The sequence below is a fragment of the Amblyraja radiata genome, chromosome 1 (genome assembly GCF_010909765.2).
Source record: "Amblyraja radiata isolate CabotCenter1 chromosome 1, sAmbRad1.1.pri, whole genome shotgun sequence".
Classification (NCBI taxonomy): Eukaryota; Metazoa; Chordata; class Chondrichthyes; order Rajiformes; family Rajidae; genus Amblyraja; species Amblyraja radiata.
In genome coordinates, this window is record NC_045956.1 from 109752026 (window position 1) to 109769934 (window position 17909).

Consider the following 17909-nt stretch of genomic DNA (forward strand, 5'->3'; position numbering starts at 1 on the left):
TGTCTTTGGGATCTGGGAAGAAAGTAGTGCTTTCATTAATGAATGTGCTTTTATAACTATGAACAGGGAATGCAAGAAAAACCCATAAAGTAACCGGTGGAGATGGAAAAATAAAATTTAACAAAGACGTTGCCTCAAAGACAAGGAGGAAAACAGAAATAAACAAAAAGACACAAAGGAAAACTCTATCCGCTGTTCCAGGTATCAACTTCTCTACCGCTGTTCCAGGTGTCAACTTCTCTACATCGGCGAGACCAAGCTCAGGTTTGGCGATCATTTCAGTGAACACCTCCGCTCGGTCCGTCTTAACCTACCTGATCTCCTGGTGGCTCAGCACTTCAACTCCCCCTCCCATTCCCAATCTAACCTTTCTGTCCTGGGCCTCCTCCATTGTCAGAGTGAGGCCCAGCATAAATTGGAGGGACAGCACCTCATATTTCGCTTGAGTAGTTTACACCCCAATGGTATGAACATTGACTTCTCTAACTTCAGATAGCCCTCGCTTTCTCTCTCCATTCCCTTCTTTTTCCCAGTTCTCCCAATCGTCTTACTGCCTCTGCCTACAGTCCATCTTTGTCCTGGCCACTCCCCTGACATCAGTCTGAAGAAGGGTCTCGACCCGAAATGTCACCCATTGCTTCTCTCCAGAGATGCTGCCTCACCCACTGAGTTTCTCCAGCATTTTGTGTCTACAAAGGGAAACTCATGGAATGAAATACAGAACGTTAAGATGGGCAAGCAGGAAGAAAAATGTTAGTGAATCAAATAGCCACTTCAGAAAATCTCATGTAGCATATGCCCTTTGCATAAAAAACACAGTGCTGCAGGGCTAGGCAGCATCTGTGGAGGGAAATGGACATACAATGTTTTGGGTCAAGACCCTTCTTCAGACTGATGAAATAGAGTCAACAGTGTTTAATTGTCATATATACTGACAACAGAACACTGACATTCTAAAGGGCCTGTCCCACGAGCATGCGACTCCATGTGGCAAGCGCGACCTAACGTGGACGCTTGAGCCGTATGGCCTCGCAGGGCCGGTCCCACTTCGATCACCGAAGCCGTATGGAGTTGTGCGGAGCTGGTCCCGACATCGCGCGGGACTCCGAAAAACTGACCGTTTAAAAAAAATTCCGCGCGGCCACCTCGACGCCGTACGCACCGCCTCGACAGGCGTGCGCACCGCCTCGACAGGCGTGCGCAACGTCTCGACGCCATACGTCACGCACGAACTTCGCTCAAACCTCACGTCACTCACTCGACCCCCGCTTCCGGTTTGGTCACACTCGCCGCATGCAGATCGCATGCTCGTGGGACAGGCCTTTTACTTTGAGCAGCATGACAGAGCCTGTGGGGATGGGAAGTTATAACTTGTGGTAGAATCGTATTAAAGATGGTGGAAATGTCAAAGAATGATGTGTTGCATGTGGATGCTGCTGGGGTGAAAGGTGAGGACCAAGGGATCTCTAACCTTGTTCCATCGGGGGCGTGTGGGAGCGAGAGCTGTGAGACAGAAGAGTCAGAGAAGAAATCTCGATTGAGAACAGCAGGAGAGAAATATACAGAAGATTTTGGATTTTGTAGATGGTAAATTTATAGAAGAAAGATGACATCCCAGATGTCCTTGAATGGAAAGCCTCACCTTGGGAGACAGTGTGGCAGAGTTGGAGAAACTGAGAATAAGAGATAGAAACATTTCCAGAGGCACAGGGAGAGGGAGTGTAGTCTAAGTAGCTATCTGTGGGAGTCAGTGTACTTGTAGTAGATTTCAGTGAATACTCTGTCCTCTGTGATAGAGCCGGAGAGATTGGGGATAGAGGTGTCAGAGAGTCCAAGTGAATGTGAAGCCAGGGTAAAGTAATGCCCCTGTCCAACTTAGGAAACCTGAACGGAAACCTCTGGAGACTTTGCGCCCCACCCAAGGTTTCTGTGCGGTTCCCGGAGGTTTTTGTCAGTCTCCCTACCTGCTTCCACTACCTGTAACCTCCGGCAACCACCTGCAACCTCCGGGAACCGCACGGAAACCTTGGGTGGGGCGCAAAGTCTCCAGAGGTTTCCGTTCAGGTTTCCTAAGTGGGACAGGGGCATTAGCAGTGAAGTTGATGAAATCGGTGAGTTCTGCACAGATACTAGAGGAAGCCCCAATGTAGTTGTTGATGTTGGGGAAAAAGACATTTGGATCAAAGAATGTTCAACTTAACCACCTAAAATACAGGCATACCTTGGGTTCATGTAAGTGCCCAAGACTACATATTTTCCTCTTGTCTCAGGAATTTGACTTGAACACTGATTGAAAGAATCTAATTGCATTTTATAAGATGACACAGAACAAAAGTGCTTAGTTATCATACCTTGGTGAAAGTATTGTTGTCCACTGCATTATCTCTAAAGAACAAATATTAGGATAAGTGGTGGATAGGTGAGTGAAAATGACACATATTCTATAAAAACTTGTGCTAGTTGAAGTAAAATTATTTTCTTTCCACGGCACATTTTTGCTTGCCAACCGAATTGCATTTACTGTTTTTTTTAAAAATTACGTTAACCAAGTACTGTCAGCTGCTTTCCTGGAATGTACATTTGTCCACATTTCTTTAACGAGTATTAGGCTTTTGAAATGACCATACTAAAATGAAAAGAACAAATATAAATCTTCAAAGTTAAGAATTCTTTGTTCAGAAAGCATATTCTGAGGGATTTTATAAGGAGTGTTCGTGTTCAGTCAGACATTCATACATGTGCGGTAATTTAAGGCTTAGATTAAAAAATGTTAGTAAGGTTAAACCTGGAAATTATAGCCATGCTAACCCAAGTTAAGGAAGGTTCTATTTGTATCTGGAAAAGCAATGACGTACTAAGGATAGTCAGAGGTTAGATACAAAAAGCTGGAGTAACTCAGCAGGGCAGACAGCATCTCTGGAGAAAAGCAATAGGTGAAATTTTGGGTCGGGACCCTTCTTCTCGAGCCAAAACGTCACCTGTTCCCTTTTCTCAAGAGATGCTGTCTGACCCGCTGAGTTCCTCCAGATTTTTGTGTCTATCTTCGGTTGAAACCAGCATCTGCAGTTCCTTCCTACATATTAAGGATAGTCAGCACGGCCCTGTGCAGCACAGGGATTTTGATGAGGTGATAAAGATGATTGATGAAGGTTGGGCAGTGAATGTTGCATACATGGACTTTAATAAAGTGTTTGATGAGATCTATCATAAGGTGTTGCTCCAGAGGATTAAAGGGCCTGTCCCATTAACACGATTTTTCAAGGGCTCGAGGGCACTCGCCTGTAAAACCTCGAGTTAGATCGACTGTCAGCGATGAAACCGGATAACAAAAAACAAAAACACACACACACACACACACACACACACACACACACACACACACACACACACACACACACACACACACACACACACACACACACACACACACACACACACACACACACACACTGCAAAGGCGGTGGCCAGGGAAAGCGGGGGAGCTCTGTCTGAAATTCACACCCGCAATGAACAACTCAAGTCAAGTCAAGTCAAGAAAATAGTTTATTCGTCACATACACATATGAGATGTGCAGTGAAATGAAAAGTGTCAATGCTCGCAGACTTTGTGCAAAAAACAAACAAACAAACAAACAAATTACAAACAGAATGGAACAAAATGACATATTATTTTACATATTAAATATTGTGGGCGGAAGGAAAAAGGGAAAAAAAACAGCGATATTAAAAAAACAGTAGAGTGGTACAGTGAAGTTAGTCCCTGATGAGATAGGAGTTTACAGTCCTAATGGCCTCTGGGAAGAAACTCCTTCTCAACCACTCAGTTTTCACAGCATGGCAACGGAGGCGTTTGCCTGCCCGTAGCAGCTGGAACAGTCCGTTGCAGGGGTGGAAGGGGCCTCCCATGATCTTATTGGCTCTGGAGTTGCACGTCCTGATGTATAGTTCCTGCAGAGGGGCGAGTGCAGTTTCCATAGTGCGTTCGGCCGAACGCACTACTCTCTGCAGAGCCTTCATGTCCTGGGCAGAGCAATTCCCAAACAAGATTGAGATATTTCCGGACAAGATGCTTTCCACAGCCGCTGAGTAGAAGCACTGGAGGATCCTCGGAGACACTCTGAATTTCCTCAATTGCCTGAGGTGTTAAAGGCGCTGTCTTGCCTTACTCACGAGTGTTGCAGCGTGTGATGCCCATGTCATATCCTCAGAGATGTGGACTCCCAAGTATTTAAAACAGCTCACCCTATCCACAGTATCCCCATTTATCCTCAATGGTGTGTACGTCCTCGGATGATGTGCCCTCCTAAAGTCCACGATCAGATCCTTAGTTTTTTTGACATTCAAGAGGAGGCTGTTGTCCTGATGCCAGAGTGCCAGATCAGCCACCTCCTCCCGGTAGGCCTTCTCATCGTTGTCTGAGATCAGGCCCACCACCACAGTGTCATCAGCAAACTTGATTATCGAGGTGGAGCTGAACCTAGCCACACAGTCATGTGTGTCCAGGGAGTACAATAGGGGGCTGAGGACGCAACCCTATGGGGTAAAAGACGGCTGGCACAGTTACGGTAAGTACGATAAGCGCGGAGGGCGGGGGGGGGGGAGAGAGGGGGAGAGAAGGGTTGAGAAGGGTTGAGAAAGGGAGAGAAGGGGGCAGAAGGGGGTTAGAAGGAGTGGAGACACTTTTAAGAAGCTAGACAACTTTTAATAAAGTTTAGCGGGCATTTAACATTACCGGTCGGTTTACTTACCTTTTTTTTCTCAATGAGCTTTACCTTCGACTACCCTCGATTACCTTTGATTGCCTTCGATTACCAACGGTTAACATGCCGACCTACTACGACCTACCTCGACTAAACCTACAAGTAAAAAAAGGTTTAACCTAACCGAAGCCTTGAGTACGTGGAGACTACTCTCGAGCATGAAGGACAGTTACAAAGACCTCCTAGGACGTTGTGTCGACCATGCTGTGAATATGTCGAGGGCAAACTCTTCTAAAGTCGCGAATTAGGTCCCCGCAGTGGGACAGGCCCTTGAGGCACTTGAGTTCCATGGAAACTTGGTAGGTTGGATTTAAATTTGGTTTGGTCATAGAAAACAGAGGGTATTGGTGGAATGAGGTTATTTTGACTGGAGGTCTATGACTAGTGGGGATCCACAGAGATCAATGTTGCGATTTCTGTTGTTTGTGTTTTTGATGGAAATATAGGTGGGCTGATTAGTAAGTTTGCAGATGACACAAAAAATTGGCTAAGTTGTGGATAGTGCGAAAGGTTGTTAAAAGTATTCATCAGGATTTTGACCAGTTGGATAGGTGGGCAGATTAATGGCAAGGAATTTAATCTGCGCAAGTCTGTGGTGTTGCACTCCAGGTGGTCAAATGTAAGAGGAAAATATACAGTAAATAGCAGGACTCTTAGGAGCATTGATATACAGCAGGATCTTGAGGTGAAAGTCTAAAGTTCCCTGAATGTTACGACATAAGTAGATGGGATGGTAAATACGGCACAGAGCATACTTGTTCTCATCGGTCAGTGTTTATCAGTCTGAAAGTTGGGAACTCATGTTGTAACTCTATGAAACTTTGGTTAGGTTACCTTTCAATTAATGTGTGCATTCCCGGTCACTGCATTACAGTAAGGATGCTAGGCTATGGTGAGGGTGCAGAAGAGGTTGACCAGGATGCTGCTTGAGATATAGCGCATTAGCTATAAGGAGAGTTTAGACAAACCTATTGCCAATACCCTCTAATTCCCTTGAGCATTGGAGGCTGAGGGGAGACCTGACAAAGTATATAAAAATTTGAAAAGGCATAAATATGGTAGATAGTTTCTTTTTTACAGGATGGATGTCTCAACTAGTAGGAAGATTAGGTTGAAGGTGAGAATGAGAAAGTATAAAATAAATTTACGAAGCAAGTTTTGGGATTGAGAAGGAAAGATAGATCACCCGTGATTGAATGGCGGAGTAGAATTTATGGGCCGAATGGCCTAATTCTGCATCCTATAACTTATGACATTTTTCATACAGGCAGTAGGAGATGCTTAGAACAGATTGGGGAAGAGGTGGAAGCAGATACAACAGCAATGTTTAAGAAGCGTTTAGACATGCACATGAACAGACAAGGAATGGAGGGATATAGCTCACGTGCAGGCAGAAAATATTAGTTTCAATTGGCTTTATGGTCATTGTGGACATTGTGAACTAAAGTGCTTGTTCCTGTGCTGTATTTTTCTACGCTTTATGTATGGTTGTTGGAATAAATAGTTAAGAATAAAATTACTGTGATGGTCAGAAAAGAGCTCCCAGACATAGTAAATTAGATTGCGTTTAACAAATCTAACTGAAGAATTAATGGAAAATGTTGAAAAGAGAAAGTAGTTTCTATGGATTTCTGTAATATATTGAATGGTGTAGTGTGGCGGCACCTAAAGGCAGCAGCTCGACTGCAATCCATCTGTCTTTTTTTAATTTTTGTCTTGTTAAATGTATGTTTGATTCTAGTTTTATTATTTTTTAGCTGTGTATATGTGGGGGGTGGGGAGGAGAAACCGTTAATCTCTTCCCCCTTTCGGGGACCCGACTTTTTCCCTGTCAGTGTCGTTGGGCCTAACATCGTGGATCCAGCAGCGGCCTCCAACCGGAACTTACCTGGGGGCTCCAGTCGCGGAGCCTGCGGATCTACCATCTTTGATGGCCGACTTTGGGGCAGTAGGAGCTGTGGGGGCGGGCGGCTGCGACCCGACCGGAGCTTCGGAGGCTCCGGCCGCAGGCCCTGTGGACGGTAATATCAGGAGCTCACAGATCCCTGGTGAGAGACCGCTTTTCGGAGCTCCCGCAACGGCTACTTCTCCCGCTGGAATCGCGGGGTGAAATGACACGGAGCGGGGCCTAACATCGTCCGGCGCGGCTTAAATTGCTTTTGACAAGTCGAAAACGGCAGGAGGCGGGGTTCCCCCGTAGCGACAATTTAAACCAGGACCTGCAGGTAAGAGCTGCGGTCTTTTTGTGTTTTCCCATGCTGATTACAGGTGGAGAAAGCAACGGGCTGCGACAAAGCTGGTGGGCTAGCAGCAGCCAGCGGCACTTGAATCACCTATAATGGGATCAGCTGTGCCCGATGTCGCCTCCGCACCGGCCAGATCCACTCCGCGGCCGGGCGGTAAGGCGAGACAAAAAACAAACAAGGTCGTGGACTCAGAGGAGTCCGACTTTGAACAACCGCGGGCGGCCAGCGACCGTGAGCGCTGGAGCCGGATGGAGCGGTGTGTGGAGCATTTGCTCCAACGTGACAGACTCCGGGAGATGGAGTCGGGTCACAGTGGGCCCTATGATAAACCCACAGCACTACCTCTTGAAGGGCTGCACAGTGCTTCTACCTCATCAGAGGGGAGCACTGTGGGTCAGTTCTGGGCTGACCTGGAAGAGGGGTCCGCAGAAGGAAAGACAAGTGTTCAAGGGGTGCAGGAACGAAAGAACCTACTGGACATGGTGTCCAATTTCATACATCCAGACCAGACTGGTAAAAATCTGGAGCTAAAGCTAGCTGCCAGTATAGACTATATGTCTCTAAACCAGTTACAAGAACAGGCTGTACTGGACACCACATCAAGACACCTAGCACCCCTACGCACCCACCAGCAGAACAAGAATGACTGGTGAAAGCTCGAAGGCCCGGTACTCAAAACATGAGTCTTTTTTAGGCCATGGCCCAGGCCGGCCTTCTTGGAAGATGCGCGGACCTCCAACGCCAACCAAACCACAAATCCAGACACCAGCGCAACAACAGCAAAAAGAGTAAACCTGCCACTGGTAACTATGGAGGTAGGTGGGTCTGGTTCCCTACAAAATACAGGGAGCATGGAGGTTGGTGGGAGATTACACTCTTTTCTGAATGCATGGAGCATGCTAACAACCGATACTTGCATCTTTAGCAGTATCCAGGGATATACAATAGAGTTTATACATAAGTACAGCCCTCCAGTTCAACATATACCGAACCGAATGTTCGTGCTTTCTGATAAAGAAAAATCAGAAGCGCAAGCTGAACTGGAGCGGCTTTACGTAAAAGGTGTAATTGAGCAAACTCAACACGAACCATTAGAATTCGTGTCCAATATATTTACCAAAACAAAAAAGATGGTGGTTGTCGCTTCATCATAGATCTGACAAAATTGAATACATTTGTACAATATATTCACTTCAAAATGGAAACCTTTGTTGCTGCTAAACAATTAATTTCCAAAGGTTACTTCATGGCCAGCATCGATTTAAAAGATGCTTACTATTCAGTGCCTATACAAGGTGACCACAGATGTTACTTAAAATTCAACTGGATGGGACAACATTGGCAGTATAAAGCACTGCCAAATGGATTATCATCAGCCCCCAGGCTGTTCACAAAAATTTTGAAACCAGCCCTAGCGTTTCTACGGAAACAAAAACACATGGTCATGGCATATTTAGATGACATACTCATTGTGGGCAAAACTTTGGAATTGGCCAAACAAACCGTAACAGCCACAAAACAGTTATTTGAAAAACTGGGATTTATTATCCATCCAGTTAAATCTAAACTAACGCCTTCCACTACTATGGACTATTTGGGGTTCACCATTGACTCAGTTCACATGTCGGTGACTCTGCCTAAGGGAAAGGCTAGAGATTTAATAGAGGCTTGCAATAACCTCATTGACATCAGCAAACCATCCATCAGATTGGTAGCAAAAGTAATTGGCAAAATGGTGGCTGCCTTTCCAGCCACACAATTTGGACCTCTACATTACCAAACCTTACAGAGAGCAAAAATACAAGCACTCAAAATCAATGCAGGTCACTTTGACAGACCTATGAAACTACCAATCAAAGCTAAAATGGAACTAAAATGGTGGATAGATAACATCTGGCTTTGTTCCAATCTAATCATTGTCAGTAACCCTTCCATGGTACTACAAACTGATGCCAGTGCACTTGGGTGGGGAGCCACCAATACCATCACCAGCTGTGGAGGTAGATGGACTGCTCAGGAGGCATCATTATTACTCACACTGGGCATAAACTACCTGGAAATGTTGGGTGCATTCCATGGCCTAAAGTCATATTGTACTGGGTCATATCACCAGCATGTTAGACTACAGATAGACAATACCACCGTGGTAGCATACATTAACCACATGGGTGGAAACAAATCGACATCATGTGACAATCTGGCTAATACAATTTGGCAATGGTGTATCCAGAGAGATATTTGGATATCAGCCACTTACCTACCAGGAAGACTAAATTTAGTGGCAGACACCAGGTCACGCAAATTTAATGAAAACACCGAATGGATGTTGAATAAAAAAGTATTTGCTGATATTACAGCAAGATATGGAACACCAGATATCGATCTATTCGCATCCAGACTTAACCACCAGTTAGCAAATTATGTTTCATGGGAACCAGACCCTGGGGCAGCGGCGACAGATGCATTTTCGCTGCATTGGGGGAAATTGTTTATTTACGCATTCCCTCCTTTCTGCCTCATCAGTCGGGTATTATGGAAAATACAACAAGACTCTGCGTTTGGTATTTTGGTAGTACCCGATTGGCCTACTCAACCATGGTTCCCAGTGGTACTAAACATGGTATTAGAACCATGTATCACCATCCCACATAGACCAGATTTATTGCTACATTCCGTAACAAGGGATAGCCACCCATGCCATAACCATTTGAACTTATTAATTTGTAGAGTTTAAAAACACCTCTACTACAACTGGGACTGACGGACCAAACAGTGAACATGATCTCGGCGGCCCAAAGACTGTCAACCAAAAAACAGTATCTGGACTATATCAGGAAGTGGGTGATGCATTGTCACAAAAACAACATCACCCACAGAGACATGAACATCCCGTCTGTTCTGGAATATCTGGCAGGCCTCCACTATGACGAGGGGCGCAGTTGATGGCACTGTAACTGCACTGATGTTGGTGAAAGGAAAATGGCAGCTCTACTTGAATTGGAAGAAAGTGACGAGTTAGATCCCATGGGAGCCAGGAAAATCATAAAGGTTAATAGCAAAGCAACAAACAGGAGCAGAACATTATAAAGAGAAATTAAGGGAGCAATACAAGGGCAGAAGGATTTCCACATGAAAAGTGCAAGATAAGCCATTTAATGTTGAAGGACATAGCTTAAATGCTGAAGAGTTGAGAAAAGTCGATCTCCATATGCATAGATCATTAAAGACTGGTGGTCAAGTACATAAGTTATTAGCAAGTCTAATGGCACATTAACTTTTTTGACGAGAGCTACAATATCAAGTGAAGGAAACTTTATGGTAACTGTAGATTGGTTATTGCATGTGAACCAATCGTAGCAGAAGTAGCATCACTAACCCCACCTTACTGTATGATTCATACTAACACCCACTTCCTACACTGGTCAGTCTTGGAAGTGGTAACGATGAACTAACACCAACAACCTGCTGTACCGCTATACTATGGGTACCGATTAAAGATGATCTTGAACTCCAGATTGTACAGTTTGCTTATTTACAGTAACAATAAAAACTCTTTAGATGGACATAGAGAAATGTGTAACATTTGGCATTCAGAAAGGTTCATTAAAAGGAATGTAGCATGGATTCACCAGGGCTCTGAGGATTAGGTTGAGAAGAGGGATTACCTAAAGCAGATAATTACTGAAATATAGATGAATAAAAAATGAGGTTGGTAGAGTTTTAGAGAAAAATCAAGCTGGACTGCCATTCAGGAAGGGGGGGCCTAGGAAAGTAGGAAGAGAGCAAATCAGAACTGGGCCTAACAAGAAAGAAGTTAGTCAACCATTTATCCTGATGATGAGAAAAGAGACAGAATGTCATCTCAAATAATATTTTCAACTCTGTAATCAATTGTCAAGAGTTATTTGTAATGTAGTGCTCTTTTGAGTGGATTGAAGTAGGATATAGATCAAGCAAGGCCTCGTTAAATGGACGTGAAGATCATTTTGAGCCTGCCTTTTCTTGTTTCATTCTGGCCTTCATAATTGCCTCCATAGCTGTAATATGTCACTCTGATGCAGTATTGCCTTAAGTTACAGGATCTTCTTTAGATTTTGGCATGGCAAACATTTTCTAAATGAAATACATTTTAGAGTTTAGCATTTAGAGATACAGTGTGGAAACACGCCCTTCGGCCCACTGAGTCCACACCGACCAACGATCACTCGTATACTAGTTCTATTCTACAACCAGGGACAATTTAGAGAAGCAAATCAACCTACAAACCTACAAACCTGCACATCTGTGGAATATTGGAACACTTGGAGAAAACCCATGCGGTCACAATATGCATGTACAAACTCCGAAACGACAGCATCCGTAGTCAGGATCAAACCTGGGCCTCTGGCGCTGTAAGGCAGCAACTCTGCCACTGCACTATTGTGCCACCCCAGTTAGCAACTACTGACAAAGATGTTGGCCATTGATATTCTCATCTTCATGAAATCTTAGTGTTTTTGAAACTCGTGTTATAAAGCTAATATTTAGAAATAGGGATTAGCTCAACAAACACAAAAAACACCAATCTTAACGGTCCTCCATTACTTTAACCTCCATTATAGGAGTACAAAACCTTGGAATTCTCCCAATTCCTTAAACTCAGGTCAAATCCTTGAAGAATGAATGAATAAAGTTTGACCCCTTGATTGTTTTAGTAATCTGATATATTTTTTAAATGCTTTAGTTTAAAAAAAAATTAAGATGCGTTGGCTTTACAGGTAGAAATAATGTAATCAAGTAAAGATAGAAGTGTCTCTGGGGTTTTGTGCTTGCAGAAGAAGATAAGGAGGACCTCGTAGAGATGTCAAGGTCCTAGTGTGGAAGTCCTTCCTGCTATTTCACACCAACAGGGGTGGAACCCATATTCTATATTAAGAACACAAAAGCAAAATGCTGAGGACCTGAGCATCAGGAAGCAATTGTAGGGTCAAGGACCTTTGATCAGATCTGGGAAAAGTCAGAGGTGAAACCATGTTTTAAAGTCCAGAGAGTGCAGGAGGAAAGAAAATAAAGTCTGGGATTGAGTAGAAGATGGGTGAGATTAAAAGAAAAGGAAGAAAGTAGAAGGCAAGAGGAAATGTTAAAGCAATAAGTAAATCATTATCCAATGTATTTAGTTTATTTGTTTGTTGCTGAAAGCCGTGGGTCGGCACTGTGGCGTAGTGGTAGAGTTGCTGTCTCACAGTGCTTGCAGCACCAGAGACCCAGGTTCGATCCCGGCTATGGGTGCTTTCTGTACGGAGTTTGTATGTTCTCTCCGTAACCTGCGTGGGGTTTTCTCTGAGATCTTCCGTTTCCTCGTGTGTGTGGGGGATAGTGTGAATATGTGGTTATTGTGGTCGGCGCGGACTTGGCGCTGTATCTCTTAAAACTAAAAACGAAACCAATAAACCATGTGAGATCCTTTTGAAAATACTTTTTAAATGACTACTCAGAAAGTCAATACTGAGGGTGCAGACACCATCGATATCGAGAGCTGCATCTTAGTCACACTATAGCCAATAGATTGAGAGCAACTAGCTTAGTCGCAATCTGAGGTGTTGTTCTTTAATTTTGCAATGACCTTTATTGGAGGCCAAGGACTGGAAAGTGCAAAAATGGCAAGAAAATTAATGCACACATTAATGCAAAACCAGTGATAAGCTGCTTGCTTGCAGTGGTAAAAATGGCATTGAATAATCAAGGACATTCAAATGGCCATAACTTTATTAAAAATTAAGAGAACTGAAATAAATTTTCAGTTATTATAGATTGAAGCATTCTGAAACAAATATGAAACAATCTTACTTGGATGACCTGAAATTAAAGCATATAATTAGTTAGTTAACCAATTGTAGCTAATTCCAAAATTCAATTACTAGATCTATCCATTTCTTAAGAAAAGATTTACATTTTTAAATAGCCTAAATTTTTAATTTACTCTAACAATTAAATTATCCAGCGCTAATTTTTAATAAACTTAATAAAACGGCAGTCGATGCGATTTTTCTTTAGCAACTAAACAGCCTAACCGAGATCGATTTGAATAGGCTGCAGAAAAATCGCATTTTAAACCCGCCCCCCTCTCAAAGGCGCCAAAGTCGCGCACACGGGCAGCGGCAGAACTGCAGCGCCGCTGAAGGTAATTTTTGTAACATACCTAAATAATGACCTTGAACATGCATTCCAGGGTATGGGGTTATGGATCATGTGCAAGCAGAGGAAATTTGTTTAAGGGCCAAAGGACCTGTTCTTGTGCTGTACTGTTCGAAGTTCTATTTCTGACTTAAGTATCCAGCATCAAGCCATGAAGTGTTGTGGTACAAATCTGTAGTCTGCATGAAACCAGCTGACAGAAAACATTAAAGGCATTAGCAGATTGGCAGTGATGGACATGACAATTGTTGACTTGAGAAAATAATCCCTTTATACTTCAAAAAACCACTGGTGTTCTGGTCAACAATCCAAGGTGGTTAGGCTGGAAAGAACTGCAGATGTTGGTTTATACCGAAGACAGACACAAAATGATGGAGTAACTCGGTGGGTCAGGCAGCATCTCTGGAGAAAAGGAACAGGTGTTGTTACAGGTCAGAACCCTTCTTCAGACTGAAAGGAGAGGTGAAAGGGGGTGGTTGTTGGAAGATAGATGCTGGCAGTACCCAGCAGATGTGTTGCAACTGGAAATGGGACATTGTCTATCAGGCATCATATCAGGCCAGTGTCACGTTTGTGTAGAAACATAGAAAATAGGTGCAGGAGTAGACCATTTGGCCCTTCAAGCCAGCACCGCCATTCAATATGATCATGGCTGATCATCCACAATCAGTACCCCGTTCCTGCTTTCTCCCCATATCCCTTGATTCCATTAGCCCTAAGAGCTATATCTAACTCTCTCTTGAAAACTTCCAGTGAATTGGCATCCACTGCCTTCTGTGGCAGAGAATTCCACAGATTCACAACTCACTGGATTAAAAGTTTTTCCTCATCTCAGTCCTAAATGGCCTACCCCTTATTCTTTCCCCTTAAACTGTGCAGCTGCTGTGCCGGGTAAACTAGGAGTTTGACGGTTGTCAGGGGTTACGGGGGAGAAGGCAGGAAAATGGGGATGAGAGGGAAAGATAGATCAGCCATGATTGAATGGCAGAGTAGACTTGATGGGCCGAATGGCCTAATTTCTGCCCCTATACGTTATGAACATGAACTACTTATTAGTAGTTCCAAGTGGAAGGATACAAGGACAAATGATGATGGCCGTAGGTGGGAAAATCAATGCCCTAATTACATCCTTAAAAATCTGAACAGATTCTGGGATGAAGAGGAGTTGAGAGCATGAAGAATGAAAGTGCCTTCATTTTCAATGATCAATGTTGCTGCTGGCAATAGTCACCATGGCCGCTGCAAGACTAATTGGCAGTATTCTCCTCTTCAGGACTGTAGTGTTGAATGTGTATTTGTCCACCATTGGTCTCCTATTACATCCCATCTTCTACAAAATAGAGAGTAGAACCATACATCATAGAAACATAGAAACATAGAAATTAGGTGCAGGAGTAGGCCATTCGGCCCTTCGAGCCTGCACCGCCATTCAATATGATCATGGCTGATCATCCAACTCAGTAACCTGTACCTGCTTTCTCTCCATACCCCCTGATCCCTTTAGCCACAAGGGCCACATCTAACTCCCTCTGAAATATAGCCAATGAACTGGACTCAACTACCTTCTGTGGCAGAGAGTTCCAGAGATTCACCACTCTCTGTGTGAAAAATGTTTTTCCCATCTCGGTCCTAAAGGATTTCCCCTTTATCCTTAAACTGTGACCCCTTGTCCTGGACTTCCCCATCATCGAGAACAATCTTCCTGCATCTAGCCTGTCCAACCCCTTAAGAATTTTATAAGTTTCTATAAGATCCCCCGTCAATCTTCTAAATTCTAGCGAGTACAAGCCGAGTCTATCCAGTCTTTCTTCATATGAAAGCCCTGAATCCCAGGAATCAGTCTGGTGAACCTTCTCTGTACTCCCTCTATGGCAAGAATGTATTTCCTCAGATTTGGAGACCAAATCTGTACGCAATACAGATTTCGTCTCCAATGTGTGGTCTCACCAAGACCCTGTACAACTGCAGTAGAACGTCCCTGCTCCTATACTCAAATCCTTTTGCTGTGAATGCTAACATACCATTCGCTTTCTTCACTGCCTGCTGCACCTGCATGCCTAATTTCAATGACTGGTGTACCATGACACCCAGGTCTCGTTGCATCTCCCCTTTTCCTAATCGGCCACCATTTAGATAATAGAACTATACAGCACAGAAACAGGCCACAAAAACAAAAACAAAAATACAAGCTAGGAATAGTAGCAGGGATATTAACTCTACTGATGGAGTTACAAAACACAAAGTGCTGGAGTAACTCAACGTGTCAGCTAGCGTCTGTGGAGGGAACGGTCAGGTGATATTTGGGTTCGGGACCCTTCTTCAGACTGATTGTAATCGAGAAGAGAAAGTTCGAAAAGAAACGGAGGGCGGGACAAGTGATAGGTGGAAAAGATGAGAAGGGGTTGACCGGCGCACGGGCGGACATGAGCCAGAAATGAAAAGGAGACAAAAGGGTGTCGGAAGAGGAGTGAAATTTAAAGCCAGAGGAAAGCTGTACTATTACCTCTGTTCCTCTTTCCACAGATGTTGGAAATCTAAAATAAAAACAGGCTGACTTGAGCAGTGTTCGTTTTTTGTATTGATTTTAGATTTCCAGCTCCTGCAGTTTGTGCCTGTAGCTTTCTCCACTGGCGCTAGTCTCTTCTGCAATTGAATTCAATGGATAGGCACCAAGGCAATAAGCGTCGGTTAGCGCTGCGGGGATGCTAATTTCATAATGAATAAAATGAGACAATAAATTCTGTGTGCATGTGCGGGCGTTGTCATGGGCGTGGGTTCCCCGATCACTATGATCCCGGCGACATTTTCCAGGATTAACTGATTTAACCCTGCACATGTTCAAGGTGGATGAACCTTAAGCTTCTCCAGATTCTGGTCACGTTGGAGACATTAACACTAGGGCGCGCACTTCAGCATCGTCTCCACCTTTAAAATGACACCAACACCCCCCCCCCCCCCCCCCCCCCCCCAACAATCCCCCTCCCTGTGACCAGAATTAGAGATGATGATGTGTTCACATGAGCAATAACTAATGACTAATAAACTTCCACTGTTTATAATATTTATCTCTATGGATCAGCAATGTTGGCGTTAATAACATAACTGCCGATGTCTGTTCCAAGGAGGGTCGCGGAATTCAATTCTACCCTGCTGGACCTGAAAAGTCAGCCATTCCTTTTCTCCAGCGATGCTGCCTGACCCGCTGAGTCGCTCCTGCTTTTTGTGTCTATCTTCGATTCAAACCAGCATCTGGAGTTCCTTTATATAAGAAAGAACTGCAGATGCTGGTTTAAATCGAAGGTAGACACAAAATGCTGGAGTATCTCAGCGGATGAGGCAGCATCAGAGCTCAGTCTCGACCCGAAACGTCGCCCATTCCTTCTCTCCAGGGATGCTGCCTCACCCGCTGATTACTCCAGGATTTTGTGTATATCTGCAGTTCCTTCCTGCACACGCTAAAAGCAGATATAGTTAAAGGTTGCAATTGGATGAGAGGCTTGAGAAATCGTATGTTCCGATTGTTGTGTCTTATTTAACGGATGCATTTATATTAGTGGAACGTTTATTGAAGGACATGTGAAATTCCAACTCCCCAGCCACCGTTTGGTTGTTGTACATAATTTCTGACCACCGATCCCAGGTCTTTGATAATATGTAAGTGATATCTATTTCTTTTCCTTGTCAGATTATATGCAGGCAGGCCAATTGTCCAAACGTTTTGAAATGTAGAACAGGTGCACTACAGACTTCCCGAGTAGACCCGTTGCATAAAATGAAACCAATAAAATGGAAAATGCCAAAATGCTGGAAATCAATAATGGTATCAGCGACGTGCGACCAAGAGATATCCAAAGAGAAGGAAAGTGTGTGTTACACAATTGTGTGACACCCAAAATGTCTGTTTGGCTCAACAGCCACAAGTCTGTAGCCGCCCTTTGATCTGGTATTTAATTGGTTCACATGGTTGATCAATGGTGTTTTATCATTAATGTCTTATTATTATTAATGTTTAGTGTTTTCTGAGTCATTCGTAAATGTCACTGTATGTCATGTTATTACTTGTGGGCGGAGCACCAAGGCAAATCCCTTGTATGTGAATACTTGGCCAATAAACTTACTTACTTACTTACTTACAACTTCTTTTTACAGATGCTGAATGTCGCTTTGCATTGCCAGCATTTTCCTTTTTTTTTAAAACCATATCCAAGAGTGGATGTAATTCATCGTTTAGTTTACTTTAAATATCCCACTTTCAAAACAACGCGTTTCCTTGCGACCGGCGGTTATTCAAATGCATCAACATCAACAAAAGCAATATTCTCGGTGACAACCTTTGTCGGGCAAATCAGCCCTCCGGAGAAAAGGGAAGCGCGTCAGAGCCGTCAGTATGTAAAACACTTGGGAACAGAACTGAGTGATTCAGAAGCGTGAGACTGGGACGTGCGAGCATTAGCTCCGGCAGGTGATTCAATCGAATAAGCAGCCACAACGCTGCCCCATGGCTCTGCGCTGGGCTCCTCCACTGCTCCTCACCCTGGCTCTCCATCAAGGCAAGGAAGCGACTGTCTCTTTACTTTAGGAATATGGGTCATTTAAAATATCCGTCTGCGTGTGATGTTCACGCTGAGAAGTTTGGCTGTTAAGTGAATGATTGTGTACATGTTGACTGTAGTCGTACTGTGAAAGGTAAATAAAGCAGCGGCGGCAGAAGAGCAGCGCTCGGCCGTGT